Genomic DNA, 15,621 nt, shown 5'->3' with positions numbered 1-15,621 from the left:
TATCTGCTATGGTTTGAATATTTGTCCCTTCTAAAACACATGTTGAAATTTATTCCCCAATGTGGCAATATTGAAAGGTAGGACCTTTAAGAGGTGATTGAGTCATGAGGACTCTGTCTTTATGAATGGATTAATCTAATCCATTCATGGATTAATGGGCTAGTGAATTAATGGCTTATTATGAGTGTGAGACCGGTGGCTTTATAAGAAGAAAAAGAGTGACTTGAGCTATCACACACAGCCCCCTTGACATAGGTTGCCCTGTACCAATTCAGGGCTCTGCGCGAGTCCACACCAGTAAGAAGGCTCTCAGCAGATGAAGCCCCCAGTGTTGGGCTTCCCAGCCTCCATAACTATAGGGAATAAATTCCTTTTCTTTATAAATTACCCAGTTTCAAGTATTCTGTTGTAAGCAATGGAAAATGGACTAAAATACCATATATCTGGTAAGGACTTAATAGCCAAAATATAGGAAATTCTTCATTTGGAGAGTATGATGGAGAACAAATTATAGGGGATGTGAGACATCCCTGGGCACACAGATGGCTCTGGGAATACTGCATGGGGGACCTGGAGTGGGAGTTTCTCTGAGGCTGATGGGTGTGCTGAGGGGAGAGGAGGAAGTTCCTGAGCAAAGGAGCCTTGGTGACTTCAGTCTTCTGCATAATCCTGTGCTCACTCTACAAGCAGTGCTGTGGGGCAGAGAGGCAGCTCCCGTGTGCTGACAGTGCCCCCAGTGGGGAGGAGGAGAGCTGGCACCTGGGTCACCGCACTGCCTCTGAGGCCTCACTCCCATCCAAGTATCTACTCACTTAATCTCATCCTATCCAAGTATTTCCTGCACCTAGTTAATATAACCATACCCCACATAATGACATTTCGGTCAATAATGGACCATATATACAACTGTAGTCCCATAAGATTATAGTAGAGCCAAAAAATTCCTATCATCTAGTGACATAATAGCCATCTTAATGTCGTAGCAGAATGCATTACTCACATGTTTGTGATGATACTGGGTAAACAAACCTACTGCACGGCCAGTTGTATAGACCTGTGCAGTCATTTCCTGGGCTCTCATTTTCTTTCACTGCCCACTCACTGACTCATCCTGAACAACTCTCAGTCCTGCAGGCTCCATTCATGGTAAGTGTACCAGCTTTAATCTTTTATACCATTTTTTTACTGTACCTTTTCTGTGTTTAGATACACAAATATTACCCTTGCATTCCAATTGCCTATGGCGTTCAGTACAGTAACATGCTGTACAGGTTTGTAGCCTGGGAGCAACAGGCTACGTAGCCTAGGTGTGTAGTAGGCTGTACCCTGTAGGTTTGTGTGAGTACACTCTAAAATGTTTGCACAACAACGAAATTGACTAAAGATGCATTTCTCAGATGTATCTCTGTCCTTAAGCAACACATGACTATATCAGGAAAATTCTGGAGGCCATCTTTTGCCGGAGGGAGCGTGGGGATTTAAGTGTGAAAATGCTATTGGAGAGATAGCTTAAGGAAGGGACTTCCCTCCCTTATTCCATTTAAACTTCAACTTTCTTTTTTTTTTTTTTTTAATACAAGTGTGGCATAGACTGGCTAGCAATGTACAGAATTCATTTCTTTTTCTTCTTTCGTGTACCAAGAGACTACATTTCCCATCCTTCCTTGCAGTTAGATGCAGCCTTGTAACCAAGTTCTAGCCAGTGGAATGTGAATGAAAGTGATTTATATTACTTTCTGGTCTCACTCAGAAAATTCTCCCTCCTAACTCTTCCATGCTACTTTCCTTTCTTCTGGCTTTATACATACAGAACATCCCAGCTTACTTAGACATCATACGTTGTTGAAGATGGAAGAGCCCCAAGATGTAAGGAATGGGTTTCCTGGATTACTGCCTGTGGGAGACCTATACTCTGATCAGAAACACTCATTTTGGACTGTATATGGGCAAGAAATTAACTTTTTTTTAGTTAAGGAATTGAAAGTATTGCATTTGTTTGTTAGAGCAGAGAGTTCACCCTAGCTTATGCAAAACTAGTACATAACTTTTATAGGAAAATTTGGGGAAAAATACACAAGCAAAAAATGAGAAAAAAATAAGCACTTGTAATCTCATAACCTGACATTAACCACTGTTAACAGTTTGTTGTAGACACTCAGCTTTAGGAAGGTAAGGCTGTAAAATGGAAAAAAAAAATGACTGGAAATAGAGAGATCAGTAGTCCAGTCTCAGTTTTCTCCTGATTAGCAGAGCTTTCATTTCTCTATTTGAGAAAGGAAAGACTTTTATATCTGTGTTCTCTAAATTGAGGGGCGGGTGGGTGGGAGAGAAACACCGGGTTGTGGCATAGAAGGGAGTGTTTATCACCTCACAATTTTCCCTTTTTAGCCAGTGGTCAAAACATCCAGAAAACTTCAAAGAGCTGAATGCTCAGGGACAGGAGGCACAAAGGGAAGCTGTGAGTGTGACTCTGTGATGGAGTGGCCCGGAGAGGAGAAATCTGTGGTGTTGTCTTTGGCTCTTGCCTTTCTTTGCTGTGAGAAATCGCTGAGCTGCTCCGAGGAAGAGTGGGGCCTCGTGCAGCGAAGTCCTGTGCTCAGCTGAGTGCCGACCATCAGCGAGGAGCCAGTGCATGCCTCTGCGTGACCGGGGGCTACCTAGAATAACTGCAAGTGTGAAAATGGGCTGCATTTGTTCACTAGTAATATTACTTCTAGTATCTGGGGTCTTGGGACACAGTGACATGAGGGGACAAGGAGATACCATTCATCTCCTTACCACTGCATTGAACTCTATCTCTTGACCACTCCTGGCAGCTGGGACGGGGGTATCGGCAGTCACAGGAGGAGGGAGAAGTGTACACTGGAACACCAGTGTTCAAAGTTGAAAGTGGCACAGATGTGGGACAAGTGTCCCCGCATAACGTCCCATCTGGGATGTTCAGTCCTCCTCCTTGGCCAGACATCAAGGGTACACATTGTTCACTGAAACACGAGCATCCTGATCCCAGGACTTTGAAGATAGGAATCTCCCATCCCAAACCGGACACTGCCCACAAGCAGCTGAGCAAGAAGCCAAAGGTGGTGAATGATTAGCAAAACTGGCAGACAGCTCCAGTCTGTAGACACGGAGTACCTGGAAGGCTGTTTCATGGGGAAAACTCAGCCAGACCACGGGAACCCACGGGGGTCCTTCATGGCCTGGCTGCTCCGTGGTGAGACTCCCCGAGACGTTTCCCCCAACACCACCATCCCACATTCCCGAGGGTCCCAGGCACAGCCACTGCCACGGCCACTTGTCTGGTATCATGAAATGCTCCAGTGAGCAAGGGTTTCAAGAATCCAGTAAACATGAATTTACTAACTGTGGCAACATTGTCTTGTCCTCACAGAGCCTACAATATGGTTACAAGTGTAGTACACACACACAGGAAATATACAGATATATATATATGTATTAAAGAATTATTTAGAATTAGAGAATGTCATGCTGAGCGATGTGTAGAATGCCTTTTAGAGCTATTGATGGAGGAGGTACAAGGTTAGAGTCATCCCTAGACACGTCCTAGAAAACTGCCAGTTACTATGTTTGAGCGTAAGGTTTCGTATGAGGTTCTTTCAAAACACCTTTTAGTTTGTCTCCCTTGGTTGCTTAACTTGTCATTATCTTCATCATCATCAATGTTTGTAACTCATTTTAGTTCATTGGGAAATAGCTCTGGGAGAGGGAAAACCAGCTGTGTGCCCAGGGGCTTATTGAAGAACTCACAGGTAGCATTTCTGTGGAGCATCAGCCCACGGGCAGAGTCTAGGCCTTATCTGGCCAGACTTAGCACTTGGAAGAGAGGCGAGAGGAATATTTTGTTTGCTACTCTAGAACCCACCCTCCACCCTTATCCGCTGTCCTCTATACCTCTGGAGGCTGCGCTTGATGGATGGCAATACTGAGCTTTTTCGCACTGTGGCTTCTGGTCGGGTTTGCTGATGGAAGGCATAAGAAGGAGGCTGGTGAACTGGAGAGTGGGTCCCACATGTTTATTCCCGGGTTCCCTCTCTGCTGGGTGGCGGCAGGTTGGTTGCATCATCTACAGAAGGCCCCAGCTCCTGTAGCTAGAGCTGCCGCTCAGGTCTAGGTGCCATGGATGGCGCTTCACAGTTGTTAACCCTTGGGTGTCTTAGCATTGCTGCCAGCATGATTTTACATGGCTCCTTTAGTTGACACCTAATAGTTTTACCCCATACGAGTGTGCAAGTCTGGATCAATGATTGATACACTAACTGATATTAACAGTGGCCTCAGGAGTGGCCCTCAAGCTGGAATTCTGGGACTAGGTTGCTCACGTGTTGGAAAAATGTTTGGATAACCTCCTTACCAGGAAAAAGGAGATATTTAATTTAACATAGGGTGGCATCACAATTTCTCACACAATCATTGTATGGATTGAAGTGCACATGGAGGGTGAGGGGTTGGGAGAGGAAGTGGCTTTGGCAAAGTGATGATATGGTGACAATAGTGATTATAACAATGTTGGGGTCAGCTGACTGATTTTGGTGCCCTAGAGCTGTGCTGTCCTTGTGGTCACCACTAACCGTATGCGGCTATTTACATTAAACTTAAGATTGATTAAAATTAAATAAAATTTTAAATTCAGTTCTTCAGTCACCCTAGCCACGTTTCAAGTGCACAATAGCCGCATGGGGCTAGACTACCATATTACAGGACAGCATAGATCACGAACGTTTGCATCACTGCAGAAAGTTGTATTGGACAGCGCTGCCCAAGAAAAGTATACGGAGTGGAAAAAAAAATTGAAAGCCTTACATGCTCAATTCAGAGGATGGGTGGAAAATGAAAAAGCCTTTATGCCAAGTTCAAAGGAATTCCTCACTTCTTAGAGTTGCAGGGCAGAGAAGAATTTCAAGTGCTGTTTTGTATGGCTTGTACAGTGGCAAAGCCAATTAAATGCTGGCCTCTGTCAGTCTCTAAGGCTAAGTCAAGGGCAAGTGGGAGAAGGAGTGGGACCCTGACACATGGGAGGGGGAAACAGGTGAGGCCGAGAACTTTGAGACCCCCAGTTTCCTAGAACCTCTTTTTCTGATTGAGGAAACCCCTCTTCTTACTAGAGAGAAAGCCTTCCTCTGATTAAACACCTTTTGGTAACTGTACCAAGTGTCACGCAAGGGGATGCCAGTCTCTCTGGGGTCCACTCCTACCTCTCTGACTACCTCCAGGACTATAACGAGAGTAGGTCCAGATAAGGTTGTACAGGACCTGATCTGAGGTGGGAGAGGAAATCAATATGTCAAAATAATTATAAGACCTTATCCATCAGTTTTGGCCAGAGTTTGGGGAGCATGGATTTGAATGAATTCTAAATGGGTTGACCATGTAAAGTGAAACTGAAGAGTTGATTGAGCCATATTTATTCATATAAGCTTATTTTCCTGAGATTCTGGATTTAATATGTTGGCTGGAGCAAATAGGAGTGATATACAGTCTGTTAGGATAGCCGGTTGAAACTGGAACTCAATGGTGGCCTGGAGTCAGTGGAATTGACGTATTGGAATTTCCCTGGCAAACTCCAGAGAAGCACTGCCAAATAGAACTTTCTGGAATGGTGGGAATTTTCTATAATGGATGCTGTCCAATACAATAACTCCTAGCTACCTGTGGCTATTGAGCACTTAAAATGTGGCCAGTGCAACTAAGAAACTGAATTTTAAGTTTTATCTTAATTTAATTAATTTAAATTTAGCACACGTGGCTAGAGGCTACTATATTAGATGATGCCACTCTTGTTTAAGGAGGCTGAAGGCCCAGGGGAATGGCGATGGAGGATGGACCTCAGCCACCCCTTCGTCGTAACCCCCGTGGGGCTGGGAGGACACTTCTTCTGAGTCCACTCTGGCTGCATCCTACAGGCTTCAACACATGGAGTTATCATTCACTTTTTAATAGTTTTTCCACTTCTATTTTTATTTTCTCTTTAATCCAAAAGTTATCTAGAAGAGTGTTTTAATTTCCAAATTGTGTTTAATTTTTTCCCTTTACTATTTTTTTTCTGTTGATGTTATTTCCACTTTTTTTTTTTCCTGGAATGTATTGTTTTTCTTTATTTGTTCCTTAAGCAGTATTCAAATCTTCTATATTCTTGGTTTTTTCATATGATATGATTATTTCTGAAATGAGTGTTATGCTCTTTGGCTATGGCTCCGGATTGTGCATTTATTTCTATCAATATTTATTTTATGCATATATTTATAATGCATCAATATATATAATGCCACATTGTCAATGTATTAAGATTCATAAATGTTATATCTTCTTGGCAAGCTGAATGTAATCTTTGTCCCTCTTAATTGTTAATGCTGCTCACCTTTAGTTTTCTTTTGTCTGATATTAGCGTTATAGCACCTGCTTTCCTATTATTTTTTCTAATATAATTTAATGCCTATGTTTCAACCTTTTTCTACCCCATTGTTTTAAGCATATGTCTTTTCAATACTATTAATATATAGTTTGACTTTGTATTTGAACCTGTTCTAAAAATCTATGTCACCTTGACAAGGGAGCTTAAGATACTTAAATTTATTGCGATCATTGGTGTATTTAGACTTATTGATGTATTTTGGGTCCTTGTTCTTCCTTTAAAAAAAAATTTACAGGAATGAGTAACTTACATTTACTGGAATCAGAATTTCCTCTAAAACAAAGATAGGTCTCTCAGAACTGAAAGTGAGAGGAGCTTGATGACACGTTACTGTCCTTGTGTTCTCCAACCTGTCTCACCCCTCCAGCTCCAGCTTTGTGAACTTTACAAACAGTCCCGGTGAATTCCAGTGAACCGCGACATGCCACATAGGCAAAGTTGTCCTTGATTTCTCATGGCACCAATTTGCGTGGCAGCCTTTGTTCTTCTGTTCCTCAAATAAAGGAACTTTTCTGTATGAGGTTTAATTAAAATCAAGGCCTCACTTCACTGGTACCTCACTCAGAGCAGCATCATCTAATGCAGTAGTTATTGGTTAGTGTCTTTTCTGCCTGCTGAGAACGATTAGAACATTTTGAGATATCCTAAGACACAACAGGGTAAGGTGGCTAGTAGTATGGACTCTCGGAATACTCTGCCCCACGGTTGGAATCTCAATTTTGTCATGTTTTCCACCGTTCAATAGTTATAAGAGCACAGTCCAATAACTTCTCTAAGCTCCATTTTCCTCATCTGTAATGTGAAGCCTATAGTATCACTTCAGAGGGTTATTGTGTGGATTAAAAGAGAGAATTCACATAAAAACACTCCTCACATAGTAGGAAAGTAGAAAATGGTAGCTGATATTAATACTAAGTATCCACACCTAGGACTCTGGACAAGACTTTTTACACAAATTGTCATTTCCTTAATGATATTTCCTTAAGGGCGAGCTCCTTGGAGACTCCAAATATCTCCATAAGGAGCCATCATCGGCTTCCCTGGATATTCTTAGCATCCCCAAAGCTGACTGAAGAAGTCAGTCCACGAACAGAGGACCCGAGGTTTAGACAGGTGACACGTTCACGGGCCTCATATTCGAAACCTCTGCCCCATTTCTACCTCTTTTGCCTGCAGTTGCTGCATGAAGGAGACCTGGCCTTAATGAAATATTCAGTCGGGGATCTTTTCATGTCCCAAATTAACTTTAATGAGCAAACAGGGAAAGATCAAGAGGGCTGCGCGGCTGGGACTTAGGGGAAACTTTGAAGCAGTAGCCAGGATGGGGTAGATGCCCTCTGGCAGTCGGCCAGCGTTTGCTTTTGATGACAGAAAACCCTCAGATCTTGTTCATCTGAGCAGCAAACAGGGGCCGTGTTACCAGAATACCTGAGATTTCATCTTTTGCAATGCCTCTGTGTTTCTCGGTCAGTAAACACGTGTCAGACACCTACTGTGAGCAAGAAACTTGCACTAAGGCTTCTATTAAATGCTTGGGGAATACCTAGGTGAGTAAGACACTGTCACTGCCCTGAAGGATTTTACATTCTGGTAGAGGAAATAAGATGTACACAAGTGACCACATTAGGAGCGGGGCTGTGACACGTCATAAATGGGGCGCAAAATCCCATATGATAGAAGAAGGCACAATTGCTTCCACCCTGGAGGGAACTGGGACAGCTGTATGCAGGAAGTTAGATGGGGACTGCCCTTTTAAGAAAGGTGGGATCTGAGGAGGTGAGCAGTGGTCATTTAGTGGCGCACATAGTGTGAGTACTGGCAAAAAAGTCCAGGGAATGTTCTAGGAACAACAAGTTATACCTACTCTATTTCTTCTATCTGTGTTTGCATGGGAAAAATCTCTCAATCAATTTCAGCCTCATTTTCCCCATAAGTAAAATGGGGCTGGTTCTAGCTACATCTCGGAAGAATTGTAAATATTAGATGATTTGTATCATAATAGGCAGAAGATGTAGATCATTGTCTGTGCTCAAATAATGGTGGGTAGCGTCTCTCACACACGTTTCTGTTTCTCCCCTTTATTCCCTAAGCTGGTGTGAAGCAGACCCCCAAGAATTTCTACTAGATTATGGAATTTTGGAACAAAAAAGAGGAGCTGAAGATCAATACTAATGTTTAAATAAGGAAATTTAGGATTGCCACAGGCAGCCCCTAGCAGGGACAGTCCCCTTCTGTCATAAAAGTGTCCTGGGTAGAATGAGTTCTGGACTGAAATCTCCAGGCTGACTGTCCCCCTGTTCCTGCCTTGTTACAAATTCCTGGGTGGCATGGTTGTCTTTCCCAGTGTCTTGCCACATCCATATCCCCAAAGAACTCTTTTTTCAAAGACATTTCCTTCCCTGCTTCCCCAGTCTTCTGGTTGAAGACATTCCTGCAAGGAGCTTAAGAATTGTCAGATGCTCTGTTCTGAGCAGTGTTGGTTTCCTGGATGTGGCTCCTTTGGAGCTGCATCTTGTCATTTTCCATTTTTGGTATTCAACAAACATTTGAAACAAGATTTTAACTGTAGCATATCCTTTTGTCTCTGAGTTTCAGCAGAGGCCTCAAAGGCTAGCAATAAAACTGTTGGTGGGAAGCCCCACTGTCAGTCCAAGGGAGGTGCTGGAGCATGTATGGAGGACTGTCGGAGGGGACACCTGAGTCTGTGGAATGGAATTCAGTGGAATACTATTCAGGCTTAATAAAGGAGAGCTTGCAATCTGTGACAACATGGCCAAACCTAGAGGACATTATGCTAAGTGAAATAAGCCAGACACAGAAAGGAAAATACTGCAAGATCTCACTTCCATGTAGAATCTAAAAAAAAAAAACAAAAAAAAAAAAAAAAAAAAAGAAAGAAAGAAAGAAAGAAAAAAGAAAAAGAAAACAAAACAAGAACAAAACTCAAATATGTAGAAAGAGAGTAGAAAGTTGGTTACCAGGGCTGGAGGGGTGGGAGGTGGGGCCAAAATGGGAGATGAAAGTCAAAGGTTTATAGTTTTCTGTTATGTAAGATGAGTTAAGTTCTAGAGATCTAATGTACAGCGTGAGGACGATGGTTGATAATATCGTGTACTGGAAATTTGCTAAGAGTAGATTTTAAGTACTTTTACCACACACGCAAAAAAGGTAACTATGTGAGATGATTATGTTAATTTGCTTGACTGTAATCATTTCACTATGTATATATACAACAAAACATGTTGTATATCTTAAATATATACAAGAAAATAAAGCCCTATAAGTAGCATTTCAAATGGAATAAGGGAAATGGGGAAGAAATTCCATCTTAGGGCCTGGGAACCTCTGCAGAGAAGGAGATCTGAGCTGGCTGGTGGCGTCGGTGTGGCAAAGGCACTTAATGCAGACAGAGCAGACAGAGCCAAGACAGGTGTGCAGTGAAGTATAGGTACAGGGATGCTTGGAGATCAAGGTCATATAGGCTGTCATGGTGGCAGTGGAAATGAAAAATGAAGTACATTTTAAAGAAAAAGACCATAAAACTTAAATTCGCACAGTGATTTACAGTTTGCAGAGCTCACCACAACCCATGGGATGGGTGGGGAATTTGCTCTTTATATTTGTTTAACAAATGAAATAACTGTGGCAATTATCTTAGCCAGCAGTCCACTAGCAAGTGACATAACCCAGGCTTCCTGGCTTCAGGTTTATCTGTTATTCATTTCATGGCATTCAATCCTGTCCAATCCTGTCCCTCCAAACATGTTCTGGACAGTTCAGTGATAGAGACTACTTAAAATTTTACTTTTGGAATTGTAGGAGTATGCCATGAAGATTATATTAATCGATCCATTCATTCAACAAACACAGTAATTACATTTCAGAGGGAGGAGATAGATAATAAAAAATAAGCAAGCAATGTGTATGTGTCATATTAGATGCCAGTAAAGCTAGAGAGAGAAATGAAACACAGAAAGGGAGTAAGATGTGCCAGGCATGTGGGGGACTGCTAATTTTAAATAGGTCATCAGTGAAGGCCTATGTGATAATGGTGACATTGGAGCAGAGACCTGGAAACAGCGAGCTGCTAGTGAGTCATGCAGATATCTAGGAAGAATTGTTCAAGAGTGGGAATAGTAAGTGCAAGGCCCCCGAGGCAGGAGCTTGCTTAGCATGTTTTAGGGAAAAGATCAGGAGTCCAGTTTTAGACTGTTGAGTTTTAGGTACCTGTTAAACGTATATCTCTGGGGTTCAGAAAGAAAGCCCAAGTGCCTGGGCACAGTGAACAAGGGAGACACTAGGGGGAGACCAGGATGGAGAGAAGCAGAGGGGCTGGATGGACACCACAGGGCTTTGCTTTTTGCTCTCAGTGAGAATGACGTCACTGGGGAATTTTGAGCAGAGGGGTGACAATCAGATCTAGGTTTAAATAAGATAATTTTGGGTGCTGTGTTGAAAATAGACTCTAGAGACTCAGAAAGGAAGCAGGGAGAGCAGTGAGGAGGCTGTGGCAATTTTCCAGATGGGAGATGATGGTGGCATGGACTAGAGAGAGGTGAGGATGGCGAAAAGTAGTCAGATTTTATGTTCTTTGAAGGTGGTGTCAAGAGGATTTAGAGATCAATTAGAAGTATCATATAGAAGAGAGCAACATCAAAGATGACACCAAGGTTTTTAGCCTAAGGAACTGGAAAGACAAATTTTCATTTGAGATGGCAAAGGATTCAGGAGGAAAAGGATTTGGGGGAAAGACCAGGAGTTTAGCTGGGGCATTTAAAGTTTGAGATGCCTGTTTAACGTTCAAGCATTGGTGGCAACTGTTTACAAATGTCTGGAGTTTAGGGAGAGGTCAGGATGAGAATATAGATTTGGGAGTTAACATATAGTTCTGGTGGTTTTCAGTGGAGTAGCTGCCAAGCACTGTGAAGGAACTGGGATTTTACCCTATTTACAAGGTAACAAGTTAGCCTACCACAGGTTCATGGATGCTGGCAGCAGGCGTAAGACTCCTAGCTCACACAGAGGACTTTATTCCAGCAATAAAAGGAGCCAGAGTATCCGTATTTTCCTGTTCCAGAGTCCTGAGCCTCAGTTTCCCCAGCAGTGTGAAGAGGGCCAGCAGATGCCTGCACGTGCTGTGGGTTGCATTACAGGAAAGGCACCCCAGGCTTAGGAAATCCAAATCTTTTATAATTTGGCAAGAAGCTTGCCTATGCATTGCTCCAAGAAATCCACTGTGTCCATGTTCCAAAGCTGTTTGCTATACAAAGATAGTCCAGAATAAAGCCAGTTGGTGTCTAATTATGGCCATGCAGAATGAGAGAGATCTGTGAGGAATTGTCTCCCAACGTAATATCACCTTCCTAAGGATCATTGTGGAAATTTTAAGGGGCATTTTTCATTTTTGCAATGATTGCGAGTTCCGCTGTCACTTCATGGGCTGAGGCCAGGGGTAGTAGATATTTCACAGTGTATGGGATAGTATCAAGCAAAATGAATTACTGCATGTCCCACACAAGTTTCGAACATCCTGGCAGGCATTCATTTAAGTAGAAAAAAATTATTATTTAAGCCTAGACCCTATCTCCACTGTAACAAAGTATTCTTAGTATAACTAAATATTCACTTAATATTAAATCATTTAAATCAAAGGAATATTGTACTTTGTTTTGTTCAGAATTTTATCAAAAGTTATTCACCCTTGGGGAAAAAAAATACATTGCTAGCAGCAACACTAGTTGTTTGCATCACCATGCTCGTACCAGACTACATTTGTAGCTGATGCAATTATGGTGATTTTGTGTATATATCAAAATGTACTTATTCAGCCTTTATTTCATAAGGTCAAATAGGAAGAAAAATGTTTCATTAAATATTACCTTATTTCTCTTAAGTAAAACGTCTTCATTAAAAGAAAGTAAAATAGAGTCAGATGCTTGTATCTAATATTGTTGAGAGGTTAATGAGGAAGAGGATTAAAAATTGACCCTTGGATTTAGCAGCATGGAAATCATTATTGACCTTGAAAAGAACAATTTCAGTGGAGAGATGGGGTCACGAGTTTGTTTGAAGTTAGTTCAAAACAGCATGAGAGAACAGGAATTGAGACATGAGGATAAACAGCTTATTTGAGAAGATTTTCTGTGCAGGGGAGCAGAGAAATGGGGGGTTATGCAAAGCATGTAGTGCTGAGCACATAGGAGGGGCTCAGTGAGTGCTGGGCAGAGAGGGGCTTTTTGAGCCCTGGGAGGAGCACGATCAATGTCACCTACTGAAAAAGTGCTAGTTAAAAGAATGGCGGGGGATGGGGTAGTCAGGAAAGCCTTCTTGCGGTTTTTTTCTTTCGAGTTTTAAAAGAAATGATGGTGTCAGAGGAGGAACACAGAAATGAGACGCTGTTGCAAGCATGAGCTTAGGCACAGAGATGGGAGGAGTTTGGGGGAGGGGGAGGGGAGATGGGGGGGTGGACCAAAAGGCTTGAATAGAGAGACCCGGAAAGGAAGTGGACAGAAGACCTCAAAGGCCAGATTGTGGCGTTTATGGTGGGTCTGATGAATCAACAGGGAGCCAGAGGCCTTGAGCAGTCAGGAACGCAGTGGGAATGTAGCGTTAGTTGTGTTTTTCAGACTCTGCTGTGCTTCTGTTCCAAGTGGTGGAGGTGGGCAGGTTACAGCTCATGGCAATGTAATGAGAAGTGCATATTTTCACGCTAACTCCATCCTTCAGTTTCTTCCCTGAGATAGGGCAATTTGGGGAATAAAATCCTGGAGATAAAACTAGTGGGAGGCAGAAGCTCACTTTGGGCATTTAAGGGTAGAGTGAGGAGAGAAAGGGTCCTCCCGAGTGAGTGCATTGGATGCTGGCTGTAAAGCAGACTGTTTCTGCTGGAAGCCAGGCACTACTCCCTGAGCCTTGCTTACTTCATCTGTCAGATAGGAGTGTCGCTTGTTGCAAGGATTAGCTATCTACACTGTTTGTTGCATAAGAGGAATGCGTCTTACTGGTGTTAATTTTTTAAAATGCCACCCAGTTCCGGCCAGTCAGTAAATGATGGAGCAAGTAGAGAACCGCAGGGAGAAGCAGTGAGACTTTCTGGCCTGAACTTGCCGGTCCTGCCTGGTGGAGCCCACTCAGCCCCAGGCCACTGTCCCCTCTTTGATAGTCCTATTTTGTTTACATGGTCCAGGTTGTAGGGAAGTCTCTAACGGAGGTGCTGTTATTTCTGAATTCTTTAGATTATGACTCAATATTCTGGTCGTGGGGCTCTTGACGCTGAGAGGTTGGACAGGTACGTGCCTGGAGGAAATGAACAGGCAAAGAAATTATTTGTAAACTGGTGACTTTGGGATCTATCGGCAGCTCAGAATGACAGCTTTCTATCAGATTATCAACTTCTTTTTTTTTTTTCTTTTCAAATCTGTTTTACTTGCAATGAAATATCTAAAGCGACAGATTGTTGTCATGAGTGATAAATTTGAAGATTTTTAGTAGCTGGGCTGTGAAGAGACCTTGAGTGCTGGCTGGGATAATCTGGCCACCAGCTAGGTTTCCATGAGTGCTGTGTGGCCTGGCCTGTCCCACCCCATCATGGAGCAGTTGCTGCGCTGGCTACGTCCAGGCAGCCATGGAAACTCACCGTGGCCCGTGAACAGACAGGCCGTGTGACTTCTCAAAGTGGAACTCTGAAGGCTGGCTGTGGGAACCTGCGGCCAGGGCTGCCTCTGGAGTGTGACCCCGGAGGGGCCTTTGCTAATTCCTACCCCTAAATCACTCCTTCCCTCTCCCTGACCCTCAGTCCCACAACCCCCCAGCCAAAATATCTGAATTCCAACACCGCGTGGAGACTCCAGGCTGGGGTCTGGAATCAGTCTGCCTGAACTTAAACCCTGACTCCAGCATTTATTAGCTGCACAACCTTGCGCTAATTACATAGCCTTTGTGAGCTTTGGTTTGCTCATTCTCAAAATGAGGATAATAATTAGCATTATTATGAGCATAAAGTAGAATTTTTGTGAGATTAAAGGAAAAAAAATATATAAAGCCCAATTCTGTGTCTGCCACGGAGTAACTTCCAATAAATGTTAGCCATTTAGTGTAAAAAGCTTCTTTGAGGAAGAATAAAATAGATGCAACATGGACAAATATTGATAACATTTTTAGAAGATGCTTTTACAAGCATTATCATTTTCAATTTTCACAACACCCTAGTGACTAAGAAGAATTATGCCTCTTTTTAAATAGATGATGATTTTGAGGTTCAGCTATATAACATTCCAAGCTGATACAGTAAGAAAAATTAGGAATTCAACCCGGTGGTCCAACTTTGAAAGCCGATTTTCTTTCAGTACACTACGCTGACAGCCGGAATGCTTGGAGGGGAGCTGGGCGGGGCAATATTAGAAAGGAGGTGAAGACACACAGAGAAAACATGAAAGTTCGCCCAAATTCACACTTCTTTGCATGGAATTAGGTGTTACACAGAGGAATCTTTGAGAATACATATACAGTTGTGCTCTAAAACCCTTTGAAAGATCATATATAGAAAACTTGAAGTATTCAGAATATACAGAAGGTTCAGGAAGAAACAAAAGATCACTCTTAAAAACTTTAGCTAGAGTCAATGTTTTACAGTTTCAAACAGAGAACCACCTCAGTAAGAGCCAATTTACTTTTCTTAGACACAATGTTAACCAGTTTGTACAGCTGAGTCATTTCCTACATAATGGGAGATTAGAAGAAACATGAATGAGGAAGACTTCCATTGACAACAGGAAGAACTAGATGGTAGTCTGACGAGAGCATAAACTCTGACAAGCAGAACAAAATCTGAAAGCTCTTAACGGTTTGAGACTAAGTGCAGATCATCAGAGTAGTGACTCTACATCCTCTGCCACCACTCGTGGTGTTCCTGTATGATACGGAACAGGACAAGTTAGTGGGCCATAAAAAATAAAAAATTAAATTAAATTCAAAATACTAAAAATGGCAGAAATGTTTCAAGACATTTTAATGCTATTCACGTCTAAAGTGGATTAAAAAAATGAGAAAAAACCCTATTTTAATTGCAGTTTCCTAAAATAATTTAATCACAGATAAACTGAGGTTTTATTGTCGCTAAAGAGCAATTTGTGTGTGTAAATATTATTAGGCTCACAGGACTAACAGAAAGGTCGGATCTCAAAGTCATCTTA

This window comes from Eulemur rufifrons, chromosome 27 (genome assembly GCF_041146395.1).
Source record: "Eulemur rufifrons isolate Redbay chromosome 27, OSU_ERuf_1, whole genome shotgun sequence".
NCBI classification, from domain to species: domain Eukaryota; kingdom Metazoa; phylum Chordata; class Mammalia; order Primates; family Lemuridae; genus Eulemur; species Eulemur rufifrons.
Note: the sequence above shows the minus strand (reverse complement) of the source record.